The sequence below is a fragment of the Erinaceus europaeus genome, chromosome 11 (assembly GCF_950295315.1).
Source record: "Erinaceus europaeus chromosome 11, mEriEur2.1, whole genome shotgun sequence".
NCBI lineage: Eukaryota > Metazoa > Chordata > Mammalia > Eulipotyphla > Erinaceidae > Erinaceus > Erinaceus europaeus.
Genome location: NC_080172.1, coordinates 61,669,224 through 61,692,608, shown reverse-complemented (window position 1 = coordinate 61,692,608; position 23,385 = coordinate 61,669,224). Strand labels below are relative to the sequence as shown.

At 43.5% G+C, this 23,385-nt stretch overlaps 1 protein-coding gene across 2 annotated transcripts in view; it reads right to left on the bottom strand.

Moving 5' to 3' along the window:
* DENND2C (DENN domain containing 2C) overlaps nt 1-22,813 on the bottom strand; it is a 116,354-nt gene extending 93,541 nt beyond the window's left edge. The window contains exons 1-2 of one of the 2 annotated variants that reach the window (XM_060201838.1): nt 22,705-22,813; nt 15,377-15,439 (exon numbers count right to left, since the gene is read on the bottom strand). The gene's annotated coding sequence lies outside the window, so the exon portion shown is untranslated. The remainder of the gene's footprint in view (nt 1-15,376; nt 15,440-22,704) is intronic. The other variant, XM_060201837.1, reaches the window with a different exon arrangement.
* Nucleotides 22,814-23,385: the final 572 nt, after the last annotated feature.

Sequence of the window (23,385 nt, the reverse complement as noted above, 5' to 3'; positions counted from 1 at the left end):
CTACCTTTGAAATAGAGGGTAAAAGACAAAGAGGGAGAGATAGTACGGACACCACAGCACTGCTCCATCACTCACAAATCTCTCCCGGCAGAGGACCTCCCATGTAGTGGCTGGGGCTTGAACCCAGGTCCTCATGCCCGGTGAAGTACGCACTCTACAGGTTGAGCCCTATCTCACCCAGCCCCCACAATTTAAAGCCTTATATTTTTCTCAAATAGCCATTTCCTTAACATGTTTGTATTTTCAGATGAAGCTATAAAAGCTCTAGCTATGTTTTCTTTTTGTTGTTGTTGTTACTGCTATTGTTGTTGTTAGGACAGAGAGAAATGGAGAGAGGAGGGGAAGACAGAAAGGGGGAGAGAAAGATATTGACTCCTGCAGACCTATCTCACCGCTTGTGAAGCGACTCCCCTGCAGGTGGGGAGCCGGGGGCTTGAAACTGTATCTTCACGCAAGGGCGCCACCTGCGCTTAATCCGATGTGCTACCGCACGACTCCCGCTGTGTTTTCTTCTAATAAGGGCAAATGGATTCAGCTTGCTTCTGAATTACAATTACCACTGAACTTTAAGATACTAAAGAGTGACAGAGAAGGTGCAGCAGTAAAGCACAGGACTTGAAAGCATGAGTTCCGAGAGTTTATCTTCACATGTGCCAAGTGATGCTCTGGTCCTCTCTCCTTTTCAGTCTCCCTCTCATAAATCAACAAATCCATCTTCCAAAAATATTATACTTGATGTACACTTAAATGCCTTTAAAGTTCTGTTGGTATGCTTCTAAAAACCCCTTCTGTTTCATTAGTTTAATCCCCCCTGCTTAACACTATTCTTTTTACATAACCACTTCAGTGGCAAGTCACCTAACTCAAGTTGGACGTGCTAAGATCGACCCAGTCTGGAAAAGAGAAATTTCCCATGAGTGGTCATCCCACTTCAGGTTATCTTGTCCATCTCCAAAACTCTCTCCCTTTACACTGTCTGAACTGGAAGATGCTTTGAAGAGGGTTAAACCGGAACAGTTGCTGGTTATGATAACATCACCCCAGAACTCATTCTTAACCTGGGTCCCGCGGCAAAGAAGTGGCTCACTGCATTCCTGTCCCACATCTTGGAATCTGAGTCTATGCCCAAAGTTTGGCGTCGTGCGAAGATTATAGCGGTTTTGAAACCAAAGAAAGACCCAACACTGGCCGCCAGCTATAGACCAATTTCTCTCCTCTCCGTGTGTTACAAACTCCTTGAGAGGCTGCTTCTGTCACGTATTTCTCATCTTACAGAGAAATTCCTATCACCCGCCCAAGCTGGTTTCCGCCCAGGAAGATCTACCTGCGAACAAGCCCTGGCCCTCTCAACTTACATTGAAAATGGATTCCAGAAGAATTTAAAGACAGGTGCTGTCTTTGTTGATCTCACAGCAGCCTATGACACGGTCTGGCACCGTGGTCTCCTAGTCAAGATCTCAAGATGCCTGCCTCCATGGGTGGCCAACACTATATCTTTTCTTCTCCAAAACAGAAGATTCCGGGTGCATCTGGGTGACAAGTCTAGCAGATGGAGACTTGTCTCAAGTGGCCTCCCCCAGGGCTCTGTTCTGGCTCCTACGCTATTTAATATTTACATCAATGACCTCCCAGAAACTTCTTCAAGGAAGTTCATCTACCCTGATGACATCTGCTATGCAACTCAGGCATCCAAGTTCGACATCCTCGAGGAAACATTCATGAAAGACATGTCTCTGATATCTGATTACTGTAAAAAATGGCGACTAATCCCTAGCACTGCAAAAACAGTATCATCTGTTTTCCATCTACACCATGCCTCGGCCTCGCGTGAGCTTAATGTGCAGCTTGGCGATACGAGAATCCGGCATGAAGCCCAGCCAGTCTATCTTGGCGTTACTCTCGATCGCACTCTGTCATTTCACGAACATCTCATAAAAACTGCAGCAAAGGTGGGCGCGAGGAATAACATCATTGCAAGACTGGCCAGCTCCTCATGGGGCGCGAGCGTTTCCACACTATGATCATCATCTCTGGCATTATGCTATTCAACTGCAGAATACTGTGCCCCAGTATGGTTCTGTAGCCCCCATGTCCACTTGGTCGATTCCAAATTATATTCCTCCATGAGGATAATTTCTGGAACCATCCGTTCCACCCCGGTTCCATGGCTGCCAGTTCTTAGCAACATCGCCCCGCCAGATATTCGTCGGGATGCAGCATCATCTAAGTTCATTTCCCACGTCTACGCTCAACCGGAGCTGCCAATGTACGCGGATATCTTCGCCCACCCTGTCCAACGCTTGACATCTCGTCACCCAATCTGGTCCCCTATGCCTACACTGAACTTCTCTGTTCCAGTCTCTTGGAAACAGAGTTGGCAGTCAGCTGAGGTAAAGAACAAATATCTCATCACAAACCCCTGCAAGCGTCAACCCAGCTTTGACCTAGCACGTTATGATTGGGCCCTCCTCAATCGCTATCGAACAGGCCATGGCCGGTGGGCCGCTATGTTCCATCGCTGGGGAGCCAGAGACGACCCGAACTGCCCCTGCGGCTACAGACAGACTATGACCCACATAGTCAACGACTGCCACCTCTCCAGATTCAAAGGAGGTCTCGAAACTTTACATCAGGCTCAACCTGATGCTGTTGACTGGCTACGGAAGAAGGGCAAACGCTAGAAGAAGAACCACTTCATTCTATTTACATAACCGCTGTTAACAAGCACCACCCTCCCTCCAGGGCATTGGTGGTTCAGTGGTAGAATTCTTGCCTGCTCTGCCCCCTCTCCTTGTCATACCCTGATTTTCACCAGTCACTTTTCTCTCCACCCTCTATGCATCGCATCCTGTTCCCACCCTACTGGGCTAGTATATTTATAAGGACAAGATTGTTTGTAGTTTTAGTTTAGCTTAGCTCGGCTTAGATTGTGCTGCGTTCTGCATGAATAAAAAGATACTGCCTACAGCTCAACCACGAGTCCCTGGTCGTCTGTTACCTGCCCGTGAAGCCAGCCCTGCGAAAACAACAAAGTTCAAAAATAAAGTCTGCGTTTTGCCATTATTTCAACAGTAGGTAAAATTCTGCTACATTTTGTTTTGTCTTGAATTATGTTAATACACATTAACTGTAATGGGGGGTCCCTGCATGATGATAATCAAACTGACCATGATACTAAACCACATAATTTCCTCTTCTGTTCCATGTTACCCTTACTGTTTAATTGGAGAACAGAGGAAACGAAGATTTGCATCAAATATTATTGTAGAGCAAGTTGTGCCATATCCTATATTTTCTTATCAGTCTTAATGGACTTTTATTTAATCAAAATATCTTAGAATACAGAAAATACTTAAATATAAAATTATGATTCATATTGCTAAGTAACCAACTCAAAAATATCTTGAACAGTTGGAGGTTATTTTCTTAATCCAATGGAAAAAAAGAGAGAAAGCCTTATCTTTTAAGTAGCAGCAAGAGTAATATACATACCAACCTGTCCTAAATGTTAACATACACACAGAAAACACACACACACATGCTATTTCTATGAATATGAACTTTGAAGCAAGCTAGCAGTTTTCCACATATCCTCAAGTAAACATTTACCACTGCTATTATAACCATGAAAGTCAGAGATCATGCTTCTTTTTCCTGCAGATAAAAATTACTCATTTAGAGAAGTAAAAGGCAGAGGAATTCATTCTGTCCAGCCCTTTATGAACCAGTGCAGATTAGTCCTTCAAGGTTGGCTTTTTTTATCTCTCTAAAAGTTTTCAATGTTCTCACATTCACTGAAGCAGAGAAAAGTATTGTCGAGTAAGTACTGAATACTGAAAAAGAATCAGATATACTTTTAATCCTGACAGTGTAAAGATTAATCCATTTCTCTGTATTTTGGGTTCCAAATCAATAAACTTTCTACTTACTCTATATTATAAAGAAATGAAGGACTGGTGAAATTTTATTCAGATTTTTAAATAAATGAACTAGAATTTTTTAAATTATATTTATTTATTGGATAGAGACAGCCAGAAACTGAGAGGAGGGGGGAGATAGAGAGAGACAGAGACACCTGCAGCACTGCTTCACCACGTATGAAACTATCTCCCTGCAAGTGGGGTCTGGGGACTTGAATCTGGGTCCTAGTGCACTGTAACACGTGTGCTCAACCAGGTGCACTACCACCTGGTCCCAATGAACTAGAATTCGGAAACAACTTTGAATAACTTTTTCTTTTTTACTAGAGCACTGGTCAGCTCTGGTTTACGGTGGTGCGGGGATTGAACCTGGGACTTTGGAGCCTCAGGCATGAGTCTCTTTGCATAACTATTGTGCTATCTATCCTCCACCCTGAATAACCATTTTTTAAAAGATATTTTATTTATTATGGAGAGAGATAGGAGATAAAGAAAGAACTAGTGCATTTCTCTGGTAATGTGCTGCCAGGGATGAAACTTGGGACCTCATGTTTCACACCTAATCACACTACACCACCTCCTGGACCACAAAGAACTTTTTTTGTTTAACGTCTTTATTGGGGGGTTAATGGTTCACAGTTGACAGTAAAATACAACAGTCTGTACATGTATAACATTTCCCAGTTTTCCACATAATAATTCAACCCCCATTAGGTTCTCCTCTGCCATCATGTTCCAGGACCTGAACCCTTCTCCCCACACCAGGCTTTTACTTTGGTGCAATACACCAAAGTAAAATATATATGCTTATATTTACCAAAGTAAAAAATATATATATGCTTATATTTTCTGGTACTTCAAAGAACACCCCTAAAGATAGAATCAGCAACATGACTTACCTATGAATTACCATTGACTACTTTTATATTTTTTAATGGTTAAAAAAAAAGAAAGTAATATTTTGTAACATGCAAAATTCAAATTTCAATGTCTATAAATATATTTTTTTATTTATTCCCTTTTGTTGCCCTTGTTGTTTTATTGTTGTAGTTATTATTGTTGTCGTCTTTTTTGGGTAGGACAGAGAGAAATGGAGAGAGAAGGGGGAAGACAGAGAGGGGGAGAGAAAGATAGACACCTGCAGACTTGCTTCACTGCGTGTGAATTGACTCCCCTACTGGTGAGGAGCCAGGGCTCGAACCAGGATCCTTACACCGGTGCTTGTGCTTAACCCGCTGCGCTACAGCCCGACTCCCCAATGTCTATAAATTTAATTGGGACACAAATCATATCCACTCAAGTATTATTTCTGGCTCTTTGGGGGGCACACTTGGGTATAAACTTTTTGACCCACAAATTCTAAAATATTTATTACCTAGCTCTTTACAGATAAAGTTTTTACAGTAAAAATCATCCTCTACCTTAGAAAAGCATAAATTTACTCTAATGATATTTATATAAGGAAAATGGCTTTAAAACTCCATTTTTGAAAATCTCTTCAAAAGTCATATAACATTCTTTTGAGTCTCTCCTGTGTGTGGGGGGGGAGGGACCTTCACTCTATGATAACTATGAACATGGGAAAATTCTAAGGTACTTAGAGGCAAGATTTAATGCTGATAATCAAGATAAAGGAACTAGCAAGCATTTGCTGATAAACTATGATTTATGGAAGACCAGCTAGATAGCTCACCTGGGAAGTTGCTTGTTTTGTCATGCATGCATCCCTCTGACTTACGAGAGTGAACAATCAACTGTTCTCATAGCTCTGACTTAAGTAAAGAAGTTATATATCCGGGGCCGTTGGTGGCACACCTGGTTAAGTTAACATGTTACAATGTGCAAGGACCTGGGTTTGAGCCCCTGGTCCCCACCTACAGGGGGAAAACTTTGCGAGTGGTGAAGCAGGGCTGCAGGAGTCTGTCTCTCTCCCTCTGTAACACCCCATTTTTTCAATTTCTGTCTGTCTCTATCCAATAAATAAATAAAGATATTTTTTAAAAAAGACTAGGATGAGCAAGACATATGTATATGGGAGCCACTTAAAAAAAAAAAGATGAAGTTATATATGCAAGGGAAAAAAAAGTTACAAGGTGGTCTAGGTGATTGTGCAATGGGTAGAGTGCCTGACTTCCATGCATGAGGTCTCAAGTTTGATCCCTGGTATCTGAGATGCTCTGGCTCTCTCTGTTTCTATACTTACCCTCTCATGTTAATAAAGAAAATAAATCTTTGGGGCCAGGTGGTTGCACACCTGGTTGAACACACATTACAGTGCGCATGGATACAGGTTCGAGCCCCCAGTCCCCACCTGTGTTGGGTAGTTGCCATCTCCCCCTGGCTTCTTCTTATCCATATGCCTATATAGGGATTTACTGATCCAAAGGTTTGGTCTATTTACATAAATCACTTTTACATAAAGCACTCCAGGGCATTGGTGGTTCAGTTATAGGATTCTCGCCTGTTCCGCCCCCTCCTTGTCACACTCTGATTTTCACCAGTCACTTTTCTCTCCACCCTCTCTATATCACATCCTGTTTCCACCCTACTTGGAGAGTATAAAAACAGCTGCTCTTCTGATTAAAGACACTTGGAAATTGCTTTCCGGCTCCGAGAGTTCCAAAGTGTATCTCCTGCGGAAGTTGGTGCAGCACGAGTTCCTGATCCCTCTCCCACACAGCAGCCTAGATCAGCTCCAGTTGAGTGATCTCCAACCCAGAGAGCACTAGCTCGGGAAGAAGTACCCTCAGGCTATCCCGGCATCTGGCGCCCGAACAGGGACCCGTAAGCAGCACATTTACAAGAAGACATCTTAGATAAGTACACACCTTTTGGGTATCTGCAATATTGTGTTAAGGCACTGTGATTTTTTTTCTTTCTTATTGTTTTCCGGAGATCTTTCCACCATGGAAAATCTTTTCCAAATCCTGCATTCTTTTTCCAGTATACAATTTTTATATATCTGGGACATTTTTCTCGGGGCTTCACCTTATATCCTGTTGATCATCATAGCAGCTTTTAAGGGATATATAGGTCAACCTCTCAAAAGGCTTAAGGACCTAGAGGCTGAGGTCAAAGAGATAAAGGAAGTAATCATAGAACTTAACCAGCACCTTAAAAACAAGAAGAAGCAAAGGCCTGTCGTGATCTTGACCCACCCTAATTCCTCTGCATCTTGCCCTGAGGCCCCTATTTTGGCATCTTGCCCTGAGGCCCCTATTTTGGCAGACACGTGTCCGAATTCTCCTTTGGACTCCACAGCCACTTCTTCGGCCACCCCCATTTTGGCAGAAACATGTCCGGAACCTCATGCTGCCTCCATGGCTGCTTCTTCACCCCACCCTGTTTTGATAGACACATGTCCGAATTCTCCTGTAGCCTCCAAAACCACTTCTTCGGCCACTTGTCCAGAAGCTTCCACTTCGATGACTCCTCCTACCGCTACACACTTAGAGCAAGTCCACACATTTCCGGTCAATGTTGCCCCCAATAGACAAAAACCTCAGGCCTGGTATCCATATTCCGCCACAGATCTGAAGGAACTACGCCAGGCTATCAAAGATGACGGTGTTCATGCCCCATGGACCAGGTCCATTTTACAAGGCCTGCTTCAGAACCTTAATACCCCTCAAGATTGGAGAGATGTGACTCGTGCTACGCTCCCAGGCCCCCTCTTCCTGCAATGGGAGGCATTCTTTCGTGACGAATGTTTACAACAATCGCGGAAAAATATTCAAAATCAGCCAGAGGGTAATTTTGATGCATTGTTTGGAACAGGCCAATTAGAAACAGGGATTCAACAGGCAGAAGCCAAGTTTCCAGCGGGGTATTATGATCAAGTACGCCTGTGTGCATTAAAAGCATGGGAGCGATTAACACCACCCATGGGAGCAGCCTCAGCCCCCATTCTCTCCCTGCAACAAGAACCTGATGAATCCCTCGCTAAATTCATTGCCAGGGTCCAGTCGAGTTTGGAAAGGAAGATTTATAATCCTGACGCTCGTTTTCTCCTTCTGCGATCCATAGTCTGGGATGGAATGCTTCCGCATTTTCGACAGGCCTGTATCACTCTTAAAAACGAACACCCAGATACTTGGATTCTAGCTACACAGGATCTCAGATCAAGCTCTTTTCAAGGACCTATGTTACAGGCCTATGCAGCTACCTTACATAAGCAAAAAGGAGCTTGCTTTCAGTGCGGTCGCCAAGGGCATTGGCGTAACCAATGTCCAGAAAATAGACCGCGACCCCGCCTCCAGTCAGGGCGACCCCACCTCCAATCAGGGCAACCCCGCCTCCAGACAGGGAATCAGAGACCACGAATGCCTTGTCCCAGATGCCAGAAAGGATTTCACTGGAGGAGAGATTGTTGGTCAAGGTTCCATAGGAACGGCACGCCTCTGCCAAATGTAAACAGGGATTTAAACTAGGTATGGGGCTTCCCTTAGCCCCGCCCCCAAGAGGGAAGGAAGCAGGTCGCCCACTTGGTGCTGTGCCCTTTTTCCACAAACAGAAGCCCAGCTTGGGACCCAATCCATCGCTACACCCACCACGCCAAGTAACAATAACAGAGGGTGAGCAGAAGGAGGAACCCGCGGTATGTGGGAACTTCCAGCATAGAAATAACCGGCTGGAGCAAGAGAACAGCTCGAATTCAGAGCCTGAGATTTTATGGACCACCCCTGTTTTAGAAAGGGGTCACCCAACTATGACAGTAAAGATTGGTAATATTCCTTTTAAATGTTTGATTGACACGGGAGCAGATAAGACAATATTAAGACAAGCAGAGGTTCCCCAGAGTTGGGAACTCCTCCCAGGACCACGCTTACATGGTGTTGGAGGATTGACTCAGGCATTCCGCACACGAGATTCCCTTGTGTGGGAAGATCCAGAAGGGACTACCGGACGCTTTCAGCCTTTAATAGCTGATATAAGCACCAATTTATTGGGAAGAGACTTGCTGGAATCTTTAGATGTAGTGATATCCTCAGACACCTCTGCAGGACACCACACTCACTCCTGTGAGACTGCTAGACCCAACCAGCACCCCCAATACTAACTGCCACTGTTCGTAACAGAACTCCCCGCTTAGATTGGCTTTCTAATGAGCCTGTCTGGGTGGAACAGTGGCCTTTGCCTAGGGAGAAGCTAGAAATTTTAAAAAAACTCGTCCAAGAGCAGTTATCGTTGGGACACATTCGTCATTCTCGGAGCCCATGGAATACTCCAGTCTTTGTAATTAAAAAGCGCTCAGGAAAATGGCGCCTCCTCCAAGATCTTCGTGCAGTTAATAAAACCATGCAGGTTTGGGGCTCCCCCCAAAGGGGTTTGCCTCTTGCTTCCGCAATTCCCACAGGAATTCCAATCATAGCTATTGATATACAGGATTGTTTTTTCTCTATTCCCTTACACCCACAAGATTGTAAACGTTTTGCTTTCTCTGTTCCTTCTATTAATAATGCCAGCCCTGCCGATAGATTTGAATGGGTGGTACTGCCCCAGGGCATGGCTAATAGTCCTACTATTTGTCAAGAGGTTGTTAAATCTGCCCTTTTTCCATATATTCATAAGGGCCTTAAGGTTTTTCATTATATGGATGACGTGTTAATATGGGGAGAATTAGATACAGATCTCTCCGCCCTACGTGATTTTCTAATCCCTGCCTTAAAGAGAAGTGGACTTAATGTAGTCCTGAGAAGATACAGCTAATCCCTCCAATATCTTTCTTAGGCTCAGAGATTTCCCTAACGCAGATTCGTCCTTTAAAACCTTGTGTTACTTTTCCTTCTAATCTCACTCTTGCTTCTTTACAAAGTTTTCTTGGAAATTTGAATTGGCTTAGGCAGTATCTTTATCTGCCTACGAGCTGCCTGCAACCACTGTTCGATCTGTTAAAAGGAAACTAACAGCCCTCCTCAAAGCGTATGTTAACCCCCGAAGCATCCTTGGCTCTGGAAAAAGTTAACCAGGCTCTCCAGGACATGCACCTCGTTCGATTCTCCCCCTCCTCTCCAGTAAATCTTCTAATCTTTAACTCCACCCCCACGGTAGTGGGGGCATTGTGGCAGAAACATGGCGTTCTCGAATGGCTTCATACGCCAGTAGGCGGAGCTCCAAGACTCCTTACCGAGATTGATGCCTTAGCATTTATGGTTCGCCAAGGAAGAAACAGATCGGTTCAGGTCTTAGGAAGGGAACCAGATTCAATCATTCTTCCCTTTTCTCTCACTGATACAGAATGGCTCATACGCCACCATTCTCGTTTTGCCATAAGTTTAATGGGTTTTCCAGGACAATTAGATAATCATTTTCCCTCTAATAATTTGATAGCTTCTTTACCTCTGTTGCCTCTACTAGTACCTAAACTTTTCTCTCGAGATCTCATCCCCTCTGCTCCTACAGTGTTCACTGATGGTGGAAAAAAGGGAGCTGCTGCCCTTATATATTATCCAGACCAGCAATACCCCAAACCTCTCTTTACTGAACTTCCTGATAATTCCCCTCAGTACAAAGAACTTTATGCTGTTTTCCTTGCATTAAAAGCTGTACCAGAATCCTTCAACCTTTTTTCTGACAGTGTGTATACTGTTAACTTACTTCCATGGCTTGCTCGATCTTATGTAAGAATTGATGACAACCCACTTTCTCCTCTTTTAATTCAAATTGCCTCTATGCTCTGTTCTCGAACCCATCCACTGTATGTTCAGCACCTACGTTCCCACAGCCCTCTTCCTGGTCCCCTGTCCGAAGGGAATGCTGCAGCTGACCGCCTTGCCTCCACAGGAATTCTCCTAGCCTCTGTCTCTAATCCTGCTGACTTTCATTCCCTAACCCATGTTAATCTTAAAGGTCTTCGAGCTCGATTTCCTGATATTCCTCTGCCACAGTTAAAACGTATTCTTGCTACATGTTCCTCCTGTGCAGGTCTAATCAAAACACCTGCTATTCAGACTCTGGGGGTTAATCCTCGAGGTTTAAAAGCCAACGCTCTTTGGCAAATTGATGTTACCCACATACCTAACTTTGGCAAACAAAAATATGTGTTCGTCTCAATTGATACCTTCTCTAAGTTTATGTGGGCTACAGCTCAGACTGGAGAAAACTCAAAAAAGCTTATAAGCCATATGCTCTCCTGTTTTGCTGTAATGGGCTTACCTCTTCAACTTAAAACGGATAATGGACCTGCTTTTACCAGCAAACAATTTAAAGATTTTTGTTCCCTCTGGAACATTACTCATACTACAGGCATTCCGTATAATCCACAGGGACAAGGCATTGTTGAGAGGGCCCATCAAACTCTTAAGGCTCAATTAAATAAAGAAAAAGGGGAAATGTACCCCCCTAATATCCAGCTGGCAAAAGCCTTAACTACATTAAATCTCTTTAATATTTACAAAAACTCCGACCAACCTCCTATAATTCTTCATTGGCAAACACCACCCACCCTCCCAGCTATTAAAGTCAAATGGAAAGACCCACTTGATAAAATTTGGAAAGGACCTGACCCCCTGTTGACTATGGGGAGGGGTTTTGCATGTATTTTTCCACAAAATTACTCCAAGCCTGTTTGGGTTCCTGCCCGCCATGTCCGGCAATACCCACATGATGGCGCTGATATCCCTGAAGAACAAGAAACACTGCAAGAAGACTGGCTGCAAGAGGACTGGCTACAGGATGCACCCCAGGATCCATAATACAGCATGGCAGAATCAAAAAAAAAAAAGAAACAATCTGATTCACAGAACTCTTCCCCCCCCCGAATGAATGTCTTATGCTATGACTGGCCAGTTGTGTTTTGTGAGTGAGTGAAAAAAAAAAAAAATTGAGTGAGTTGAGTGACCAAAATTTTTGTATGACCCATTGTGCTCAGAGTACTCTGAAAGTTAACTGACTTTATATCAAACGGCTGGACGCAGCCATGGTTTCTGGAGACGTCCAGAAACAGTCCAAAAATTGTTCATTCCCCCTTTTGATTTCTTTTTTAAGTCTTGATATCAATATGAAATGTTTAGTCTTAAACTGTGTGAGTAAAGATGGTTCAACTATGACAGTAATTCTAAATTCACATTTGAAATGATATATCTTATTTACAAGTTTTTCTCCTCCTGTGTGTTATAAACTATATGTTTAATATGCGTGTTTCAAGTTTGGTAAACATTAACTTGACAGTTAAATCGTAACTTCGAAGTTACATTTTTACGAGAAGAGGTAAAATCAATTCATTTAAGTAACTGAGTGTTTAAGGTAAAACTCTAAATATTCAATGTGACAATTCATCATCTCCTAAGTTAAAATACAAATTCTCTATACAGAACATTTTTGGAGGGCCCCCAAAAATGTCCTGTAAGCTATCTTGTGGAATTAATTAATCCACAACAAATTTGGCATCAATCTGATATTGTAAATGTACCAAAAAAAAAAAAATTGTCACTAAAATGTGTTAACTCTAGTAACCTGTGTTTGCTTAAAAACCCAATGTAAAAATAGTTAAGAATCAATATATGTAACTTAAATTCGGTATGAAAACTTTGCTATATAAAGACTGCTACATGAGGTCACGTAAGATGACCTTTACACAAAATTATAAAGATACCTAAACCAGTTATAATCATTGAGTTATCAATTGTAGTAAACTTCTAATTTGTTACAAAGTTTTTTCATAAGTAATTGACTACAGCTATGACAAGCCTTCGCATAAAGAAGCATCTGCTCATATAGAATCCCCAGAAATCCATCTTGGACCCCTGACCTCTGACATCACCCACAATTACAGCCATCCCCCGAAACCCATGATGTGACCTGACAGGATCTGGAGAACCTGATTCACAGACTCCAAAGGACAAGACTCCTACTGCCTTTCTCTCAACCATCGGTGTCTGCTCTTCCTGCTTCTGTTTCGCCCATCATGTTTTGGCGGTTCCAGGTTACTCTCTACAGAGAAGAAAAGTTCCGGTGGCCGTCCTCCTCCATCAAGATAGACGTGTGGCATTTATTTCCTGGCCGTTGACATTGGACTGATGCTTCTATAGAACTTGCTGGACACTCCTTTTATACTCCTGGACTTCTTGAAGAATGACTGTAGCAGTTCATAGAACTTACCGCCAGCTGACTCGGGATTTTGCAATGCCAGATCACCCCTCTAGCCCCTCGGCTTATCAGGCCCCCACTCCTCCACCCATCAGGCTCACTCTGTCTCTTGCTACTCTTACTTATCCCTCCCTGTCTTGTGCTAGTTATTTTTGAAGACACTTACACACTATCATTCTGCTTTCTTCCCAACAGGTTTCCGTTCACCCCTACACTGCTATTCCCCTGACAGAGATGAAGCCTTTTACAGACATTGACCCAGTTATATATGGCCATTAAGTAAGAGGAAGATGTTGGGGAATTGTGAGGATATGGTTGAGCTTGGAAGGGCTTCAGCCTGAGGGGTGTGTCAATCCTGTTAGTCTCTCTCTCCACGGAGAGGTTGAGCAAGGAGGGACAGTAGAACCCCCAAAAAGGTGTGCCTCTTATCAGTCTCCCTGCCTCACAAAGTGCCCCACACTCCTGATACTATGGCAAAAAGTTAAAAAGAAAGGGGGAGATGTTGGGTAGTTGCCATCTCCCCCTGGCTTCTTCTTATCCATATGCCTATATAGGGATTTACTGATCCAAAGGTTTGGTCTATTTACATAAATCACTTTTACATAAAGCACTCCAGGGCATTGGTGGTTCAGTTATAGGATTCTCGCCTGTTCCGCCCCCTCCTTGTCACACTCTGATTTTCACCAGTCACTTTTCTCTCCACCCTCTCTATATCACATCCTGTTTCCACCCTACTTGGAGAGTATAAAAACAGCTGCTCTTCTGATTAAAGACACTTGGAAATTGCTTTCCGGCTCCGAGAGTTCCAGAGTGTATCTCCTGCGGAAGTTGGTGCAGCACGAGTTCCTGATCCCTCTCCCACACAGCAGCCTAGATCAGCTCCAGTTGAGTTCTCTCCAACCCAGAGAGCACTAGCTCGGGAAGAAGTACCCTCAGGCTATCCCGGCACACCTGCAGAGGGAATGCTTCATGAGTGGTAAAGCTGGACTACAGGTGTCACTCTGTCTCTCTACCTATCTCCCCATTCCTCTCAATTTCTGGCTGTCTCTATCCAGTAAAAATAAAGATGAAGGAAAGAAAGAAAAAAAAGAAAGAAAAGAAAGAAATCTTTCTGTCTTTATTCATTTAGACAGTCATAGAGAAAAAGACAGAGAGAATAGAAGACCAGAAGATCTCAATGGTAAATGTAGTGCGAGGGATCAACCTGGGACCTTATGCTTTCAAGTCCAAAGCTTCTTACCATCTCTAGGCTGGCAGAAATAAATCCTTTTTTAAATTTACTTATTAATGAGAAGGATAGGAGGAGAGACAGAAAGAACCACACATCACTCCGGTACGTGTACATGTGCTGCCAGGAATCAAACTCAGGACCTCATGCTTGAGAGTCCAATGCTTTATCCACTGTACCACCTCCCACCCGGACCATGCAGAAATAAATCTTTAAAAAACTAAATAGAGAGGAGGAAAAATAAATCTACAATAAAGTTAGATTTGCTTTCTTTTTTATTTTTTTTAAAGATTTTTTTATTTATTTATGAGAAAGATAGGAGGAGAGAGAAAGAACCAGACATCACTCTGGCACATGTGCTGCCGGGGATCAAACTCAGGACCTCATGCTTGAGAGTCCAAAGCTTTACCACTGCACCACCTCCCAAACCAATAGATTTTCTTTCTTATTTGTGGATTCATTGTAGCTGTTTGTTTACAAAGAGGAATTCCAATAATACTTTAAGAAACATACTTCTGGTATGTCAGTGACTTCTGAGTGAAATTATAAAAGAATGAGATTCATTTGGAGGAAAAAACTACTTGTTTCTAATACTGCTTTATGATTACAAAAGATAAGACTAGCATACAGAAGCAGTCCTGTTGGGGCCAGATGGTGGCACACTTGGTTAAGTGCACACATTACAGTGCACAAGGACCTGGGTTCAAGCTTTACACCTGCAGGAGTAAAGCTTCACGAGTGGTGAAACAGAGTTGCAGGTGTCTGTCTCCTTCTCTATCTTCCCCTCCCCTCTCAATTTCTCTCTGTCTCTATCCAATAATGAATAAATAAAAATATTAAAAACAATCCTTTCCACTCATACAAAGCAAATGACTTTGTCGTTGGCCCTCTTCTAAGCCTACATTCTCCCTGAGTCACTCTTACTCCCTGTATCATCTCTTACAGCATGAATTACTCCTGGTTAGCTCCCAAATCTTAATCACCAATCTCTGCCTCTCATCTGCATTCTGGATTTTCTCTTGACATCTCCACTTGAATTCTCCATAGGTATTTCACATTCAACAACCAGCTCTCATACTGAAAAAAATACGTAATAGGGCTGGGGTGATAACATAATACTTATGCAAAGAGCCTTCCATACCTGAGGCTTCAAGGTTCCAGGTTCAATCCCCAGCACTACCATAAGCCAGAGCTGAACAGTGCTCTGGTAAAGAAAAAAAATAATAGGGGGCCAGGTGGTGGCATACTTGGCTGAGTGTATGTTACAATGCACAAGGACCCAGTTTTGAGCCTCCAGTCCCCACCTGCAGGGAGAAAGCTTTGTGAGTGGTGAAGCAGTACTGCAGGTGTCTCTGTCTCTTCCTATCTCCCCTTCCCTCTCCATTTATGACTGTCTCTATCCAATAAAGATATTAAAATTTTTTTAAAGAAAAAATAACCAAAAAAAATACAACAGTCCTATGTTCAGTTTCCCAAACTAAGAAAACTATGCCCTTTATTTAATTGTTCACTGTCAAAGTCAGTCATTTTTTAAAAATATTTATTTCCTGGGAGTCGGGCGGTAGTGCAGCGGGTTAAGCGCAGGTGGCACAAAAGCACAAGGACCGGCGGAAGGATCCCGGTTCGAGCCCCCGGCTCCCCACCTGCAGGGGAGTCTCTTCACAGGCGGTGAAGCAGGTCTGCAGGTGTCTGTCTTTCTCTCCCCCTCTCTGTCTTCCCCTCCTGTCTCCACTTCTCTCTATCCTATCCAACAACGACGACATCAATAACTAACAATAACTACGACAATAAAACAACCAGGGCAACAAAAGGGAATAAATAAATATTTAAAAATATATATTTATTTCCTTTTGTTGCCCATGTTGTTTTATTGTTGTAGTTACTGATGTCGTTGTTGTTGGATAGGACAGAGAGAAATGGAGAGAGAAGGGGATAACAGAGAGGGGTAGAGAAAGATAGACACCTGCAGACCTGCTTCACAGCTTGTGAAGTGACTCACCTGCAGTTGGGGAGCCAGGGGTTTGAACCAGGATCCTTGCCAGTCCTGGCACTTCTTGCCACCTGCGCTTAACCCACTGCACACTTAACCCACTGTGCACCGACTCCCCTCAGTAATTTTTTAAACCCTTCATCCCCTGTAAGAGTTCTGTTTATCTCTCTCTTTTTCCACCACTTCGCCTAAAGCTGTTATCTGGTTTACTTCAGTAGTAATAGTTTTTTCAACTTACCTCTTTTGTCTCCCTCCAGTCAATCCAGCCTCTACAACCTATTATCTTTCCAATTACTTAAAATCCTTTACTAGCTCACCATAGTTTTGGGATCAAGTCCAAAGTCCCTAGTGAGATATATTGCTTCTTTCCCACTTGGCAAAGGAGATTTCTCTCCTTTTTCTGAGTCATAACTTTTAATTTACTTAAATCTGTATGTTGTCTGTAATACAACCTGTACTTCACAGTATTAAGACAACCTTAACTATAGTGAAAAGTTACTGTAGTAATTTTTCCACAAGTCAGAGTAACCACTATATAATCACAGCATGTCTTTCAAAAGTGAACTAATCTCCATCATTACTCCAAATAAGAGGCATTAAAACCCTATATATAGGGGTCGGGCGGTTGCGCAGTGGGTTAAGCTCATGTGGCGCAAAGCGCAGGGACCGGCGTAAGGATCCCGGTTCGAGCCCCTGGCTCCCCACCTGCAGGGGAGTCCCTTCACAGGCGGTGAAGCAGGTCTGCAGGTGTCTTTCTCTCCCCTTCTCTGTCTTCCCCTCCTCTCTCCATTTCTCTCTGTCCTATCCAACGACGAATTGCGTCAACAAGGGCAATAATAATAACCACAACGAAGCTACAACAAGGGCAACAAAAGGGGAAAAAAAATGGCCTCCAGGAGCGGTGGATTCATGGTGCAGGCACCGAGCCCAGCAATAACCCTGGAGGAGGAAAAAAAAAAACCCTATATATACCTAATTTCTAGCAATTTCAAGACATCATAATGTGACAGCCAACTAAGCTCTAGAATCTTATTTTTCCAATTTATTTTCAGTTACCATCCCTTTTAGCCTCCACTCATCTCCATGAACTCTGACCTTTAATGACAACAGACTATAACACAATGATCAGACATAATATATATTTCACATACTATTCCTAGTTTCTATTTATATATCCTAACCCCCACCCCAGCTTGGCAAACTCCCATTTATCCTTCAAAATCAAACTCAGATATGGTATCTTCACTCTAACCTTCCTTTCTACAATATGCAGAAATTTTCTTTAGGGGTTGGGCGGTAGTGCAACTGGTTGAGTGCACATATTAACATGTGCAAGGACAAGGGTTCAAGTTCCTTGCCCTCACCTACAGGGGGGAAACTTTACGAGTGGTGAAGCAGTGCTGCAAGTGTCTCTCCCTCGCTATCTTTTCCATCTCAGTTTCTGTCTCTATCAAATTAGTTAATTAATTAAAAAAAGAAGAAATTTACTTTTAGCATTACTCACATCTAGATTTATCCAGATCTCTGTTATAATGCTTATAACATTTTGGGTTTGTCTGAGAACAGAGATTTAAACTTACTGAAAAATGTCCATTTCTTACACTGTTAAGCTAATGTCATATGGTTGTGTGTATAATGTGGAACTACACATTGTAATATTACAATCTTGTAACATATTATTAATAATAAATGTTAAAAAAATTTTAAAAGCTAATGCCATAATTGTAGCAACTGAGTGACTGAGAGCTTAGAAACAGAAAGAATCCCATGCCATTCACTAGGGGGAAAATGACTTTACATACAAAGTATAATCAAACTGAAGCTTGAACATGCCTTCAACTACATCTTGCAATACCAGTTTCTCTCTCATTTCTAAAGAGGCTCCCTTTAAAAAAAAAACATTATATTTCACTTATATCTCATTTTAGAACTGTATTCTTAGTATAGTGCAGAAGTTAAGAGGGGAGGTTTCTGGAGCCCAAACATATGATCTGAATCCTAGCTCTACTATCTAGGCTGTTTAATATGGGTAAATTATTCAGCCTCTCAGTCTCTCCATGAAGAGACTGTAAGAACAAAATCCCTGGATGGGGTTAAATAGCATAATGATTATGTAGACTCATGCCTGAGGCTCCTAAATCCCAGGTTCAATCCCCCACCCCACCATAAGCCAGAGCTGAGCAGTGCTCTGGTGAGGAGAGAGAGATAATGATTTTGATTGAGAGACAGGTAAGAATAACATCCCTCAGAAGTCAGGCAGTAGTGCAGTGGGTTAAGCACACCTGACACAAAGCGCAAGGACCGGCGTGAGGATACTGGTTCAAGCCCCCAGCTCTCCACCTATAGGGGAGTCGCTTCACAGGCGGTGAAGCAGGTCTGCAGGTGTCTATCATTCTCCTTCTCTCTGTCTTCCCCTCCTCTCTCCATTTCTCTGTGTCCTATCCAACAACAATGACATCAATAACAACAACAATAATGTGGTCTGGGAGGTGGCACAGTGGTAGAGCTTTGGACTCTCAAGCATGAGGTCCTGAGTTTGATCCCCGGCAGCACATGTGTCAGAGTGATGTCTGGTTCTTTCCCTCTCCTCCTATCTTTCTCATAAATAAATAAAATCTTTAAAAACAACAACAATAATAACTATGACAACAATTAAAACAATAAGGGCAACAAAAAGGGAATAAATAAATAAATAAACTTTTTTAAAAAAGAATAACATCCCTCATGGTGCTATAGTAAGGATTAAATAAGCTAATGTTCTAAAGACTTAGGACACCGTCAAGCTCAGTAAAGGTTCCAATAAATATTGGTTGATGTTGCCAGCTAATAAAAAGTTTTCTTATAATAAATAAAATAAAAACTGATTTCTCCATACTTATTTTATCCACTTGATACAGTGTAAGCTCTTAAACGAAAGGAATTGTATCCTGCACATACATGAATGCTATGGTTAAGCACTAAAACTGTGGCTTGGAACAGATCAGGTGTGTAATAAAGCATGTGAATGTAAGGTTTCATACCTATAAGATCAATGAATTATCAATCCCAGAAAAATGTATGCATGCAGTACATGTTTAAAACTTGTGAGCAACGGCTGGGGAGATAGCATAATGGCTATGCAAAAGGACTTTTATACCAGTGGCTCTGGGGTCCCAGGTTCAGTCCCCAGCAGCACCGAAAGCCAGAGCAGAGCAGTGGATTGGCAGAAATAAATAAGTAGGGGGTCAGGCAGTAGCGCCTCGAGTTAAGCACTCTTGGCACAAAGTGCAAGGACCAACGTAAGAACCCCACCTGCAGAGGGGTCACTTCACAAGCAGTGAAGCAGGTCTGCAGGTGTCTTTCTCTTCCCCCTCTCTGTCTCCCCTCCTCTCTCAATTTCTCTCTGTCCAAAAACAACATCAATGGCAACAACAAGGACAACAAAATGGGAAAAAATGGTCCCCAGGAGCAGTGAATTCCTGGTGCAGGCACCGAGCCCCAGCGATAACCCTGGAGGCAAAAAAAAAAAGCACTAAAAAACAATTATATTTACTAAGAACATTCCCCCTCTATGTAACTAATCTTGTTATCAATGGTCTAAAATTCTTGTTTGTAACACTCACTATAAGGGCTGATATGTGTACACAGCATGTGCTTCCTTGACATGGATGCAGTCCAGGCTAAACTGCTGACACCACATGGAAGGTTCTATGGTACTGGAGGAAGCTTTGGTACTGTGGTGTCTCTCCCTATCTTAGTGTCTCTATCTGAATAAAAAGCAGCCCAAATGACGAAATTCCACCTGCATGAAGCTTTGCTTCACCAAAAAAAAAAAAAAAAGAGGGAGTAGGGAGATAGCATAACTGTTATGCAAACAGCTTTCATGCACCAGCATCACCATAAGCCAGAGCCAAGCAGTGCTCTGATAAATACACACACACACACACACACACACACACACACACACACACACCTGGCAGCAAGGAAGCTCACCTATTGCACCGGTTTTTAAAAAATATCTATTTTTATTTATTTCACATTGTATGGACAGAAGTTCACACTGAAGAAAGAGAAAAAAAAAAAAAAGCCAGGCTACCACTCCAGTACATGCAATACCAGGTCTCAAACCAGGAATTTTTTTTTTTTTTTTTACCAGAGTACTACTCAGCTCTGGTTTATGGTGGTACGGGGGGACTGAACCAGGGACTTTGGAGCCTCAAGTAGGTAAGTCTCTTTGCATAACCATTATGCTATCTACCCCCACACTTCAAACCAGTAATCTTGCACATGAGAGGACTTTGCTCTTCAAGTTCAGCTTTTTTCTTAGCCACAAGTGCACCTGTTAGATGGTGTGAACGACTCTGGTTTGAGCCCAGCCCCCACCACAATGGAGGAAGCCTTGATGATGTGGTACCTTTCCCTCTATCTCTCTATTGCCTATCTGGGAAAAAAAAGTTGGCTGAAAGTAATCCTTTAAGATATCTTCCAACTCTAGAAGGCTGCCAATTGTCACATTGGAAAAATGAATATTCTTCCTTTATATCTGCACTGAAAAATCTATTGTTACATCCAACACATCAAAAATAAGGAAACGCCAAGAGACATAATTATGTTTCCTGGTTTCTCCAGGAAAACTACTTCTGAATATGCCTCCAAGTATCCTCAGTAAAAGTCCACTGGTTACAAACTGCTATTCCCTTATAAAAAGAAATAAAGCCTTGGTTTTACTTTACCAAACAGTTCTAAGACTTTAAAAATATATATTCTTTAATTTTTTATCTTTTTATTTATTGGATAGAGACAGTCAGAAATCGAGAGGATGGGGGAGACAACGAGAGAAAGAGACAGAAAACACCTGCAACTCTTGCTTCACCACTTGCAAAGCTTTCCCCCTGAAGGTGGGGGACCAGGGACTCAAACCTGGGTCGTTGCGCATTGCAACATATGCGCTCAACCAGGTGTGCCACCACCTGACCCCTAAAAATATTTTTATTTATTTTATTTTTGGATAGAGACAAAGAGAAACTGAAGGGTAGGGGGAGGTAGAGAGAAATATCAGTAGCACTGCTTTTTAAAATATTTATTTATTTATTCCCTTTTTGTTGCCCTTGTTTTTATTGTTGTTGTTATTGATGTCGTCGTTGTTGGATAGGAGAGAGATGTTGGATAGGACAGAGAGAAATCGAGAGAAGAGGGGAAGACAGAGAGGGGGAGAAAAAGACACCTGCAGACCTGCTTCACCGCCTGTGAAGCGACTCCCCTGCAGGTGGGGAGCTGAGGGCTCGAACCCAGATGCTCACGCCGGTTCTTGCGCTTCGCGCCGCCCTTAACTCGCTGCGCTACCGCCCGACTCCCACTGCTTTACTGTTTATGAAGGTTCTCTCTGCAGGGGACTGGACGGCATAGTAATGTATGAGTTCAACCAGATTCCCAGACCCCCTTTACCAAATAAATTTAACTGCAACTGTTTACCTAAAACAAATAACCTGACTGCTACCAAACATCAGAGTCAATATCCAGTTTATAGACAATATGTGCCAATCTAGAAAAATTCGTTAGACAGCTGAAAAATGGAGCACTTTTATTTTATTTACTTGCTTTCAAGAAAAGAGGGAAGAAGAGAGAGAGGGAGGAAGGGGAAAAGAACGGGAGAAGGTGAGAGGGAGATCATCTTCAGCAAAGCCTGGGTTTGAACCTGGGTCGTGCACAATGGCAAAGCAGTACACTATCCAAGAGAGCTATTTCACCAGCTCTGAGTGATATTTCAAACAATGATGATGTGTGTTGTATGTGTGGAGCTTAGTTAGCAAAGTAAGCAAGAAAATTTGGATTTTTCACACTGATGAGTAAAGGTTTACAGAGTGTCTGCGTCGTGTTTAGCACTTAGTAGTTTGCTGGTGCAGAAATAATATCACCAAACATCGCATGTAACCTTTAGAAAGTCCACAGGCACGAGCATCCCAGTTTTACAGTCAAGAAAACTAGGGCCAGAAAAATCCATTTGACGGAGGCATCACATCTGGTGCGTGTGATTCCTGGCCGAGACTCAAGCCCTTGACTCATAATCGAGTCATCTTCTGTACAAAACCTCTGGGGTGTCTGCCATTGTCAGATTTTAAAATAAAACATCCCACTTGACGAGTTTCACTATTGTTAGTGTCAGATTCTGTGAAGAATCAAAAATACACAAAAAGTGAACGTTCTTTTACAAAGTCTTCGGTCTCCGCCTGTCCACGGATCCTGGCGGGGAGCCCCGCGCTGCCCCTGGATGCCGAGCGCCCCGAAGTGAGCGGCGCGAGGAGGCTCAGCCCGGCTCCCCCACTGCCGGCGCGGCCGCCCAGCCCCGCGCAGGACCCCCGGCACCCCCGAGGCGGGGGCGGTGCGGAGACCGCTGCGAGGACTCACGCCTCCCCGGGCCCCGCGGCGCCCTTCCAGCCAGATCCCGCCGCCCGCCGCCTCGACCGCCCGAAGCCCCAGCCTCGGATCGCGTCCTCTCCTACCTTCCCTGGTTTGCGATGCCGACTCCGCCGCCAGGCTGTGAGGTTCTCGTTGCCCCAGCTGAAGCGCCAGGTCTCCGGCCACAGTCGGGTTAGTCTACGTCCCGCCTCCGCAGGCCCGGCCGCAGGCCCCGCCCCCAACTCGCTCTCATGTCCCGCCCTCTTGTCAAAACCGGTCCTCATTGGCTTTTGTTCCCGCACCTCACGCTCTGGCCCGCCCTCCGACTCCGCCCCGAGACCTGGGTGAGAGGCCGCCCTCTCTCCAAGTAGGAGTGCAAACCTGACGCGGGTCTTGATGGCCAACATGGTCCCCCGGCCCAGGTATCTAGCCAAATTCCATCGCCCTCCCCTCTCTGTAATCCTCCTGGTCCCACGACGACGGACCTGGACTTTTTGTGACAGTTGGCTACCTCCGAAGTGAAGCCTAATTTAGTGGAGAAATCTAAATGGCACTTCGATCTAGGAAATCATAGCACTGTCTCCAGTCACAGTCTACAGTGAGACAGTACAACGTCTCTCTGACTGGACTTAACATTTCTTGGGCAGTTATAATAAGGTGCAAACTTGAAACACAGGCAGTTGCAAGTAATGCTTTTAACACTTGAGGCCTGAAATGCCAGGACTGGGGCATCTTTGATACTCCTAGTGCTTGAGGTTGGTCCCCACGCCCTGTTGTGACACACA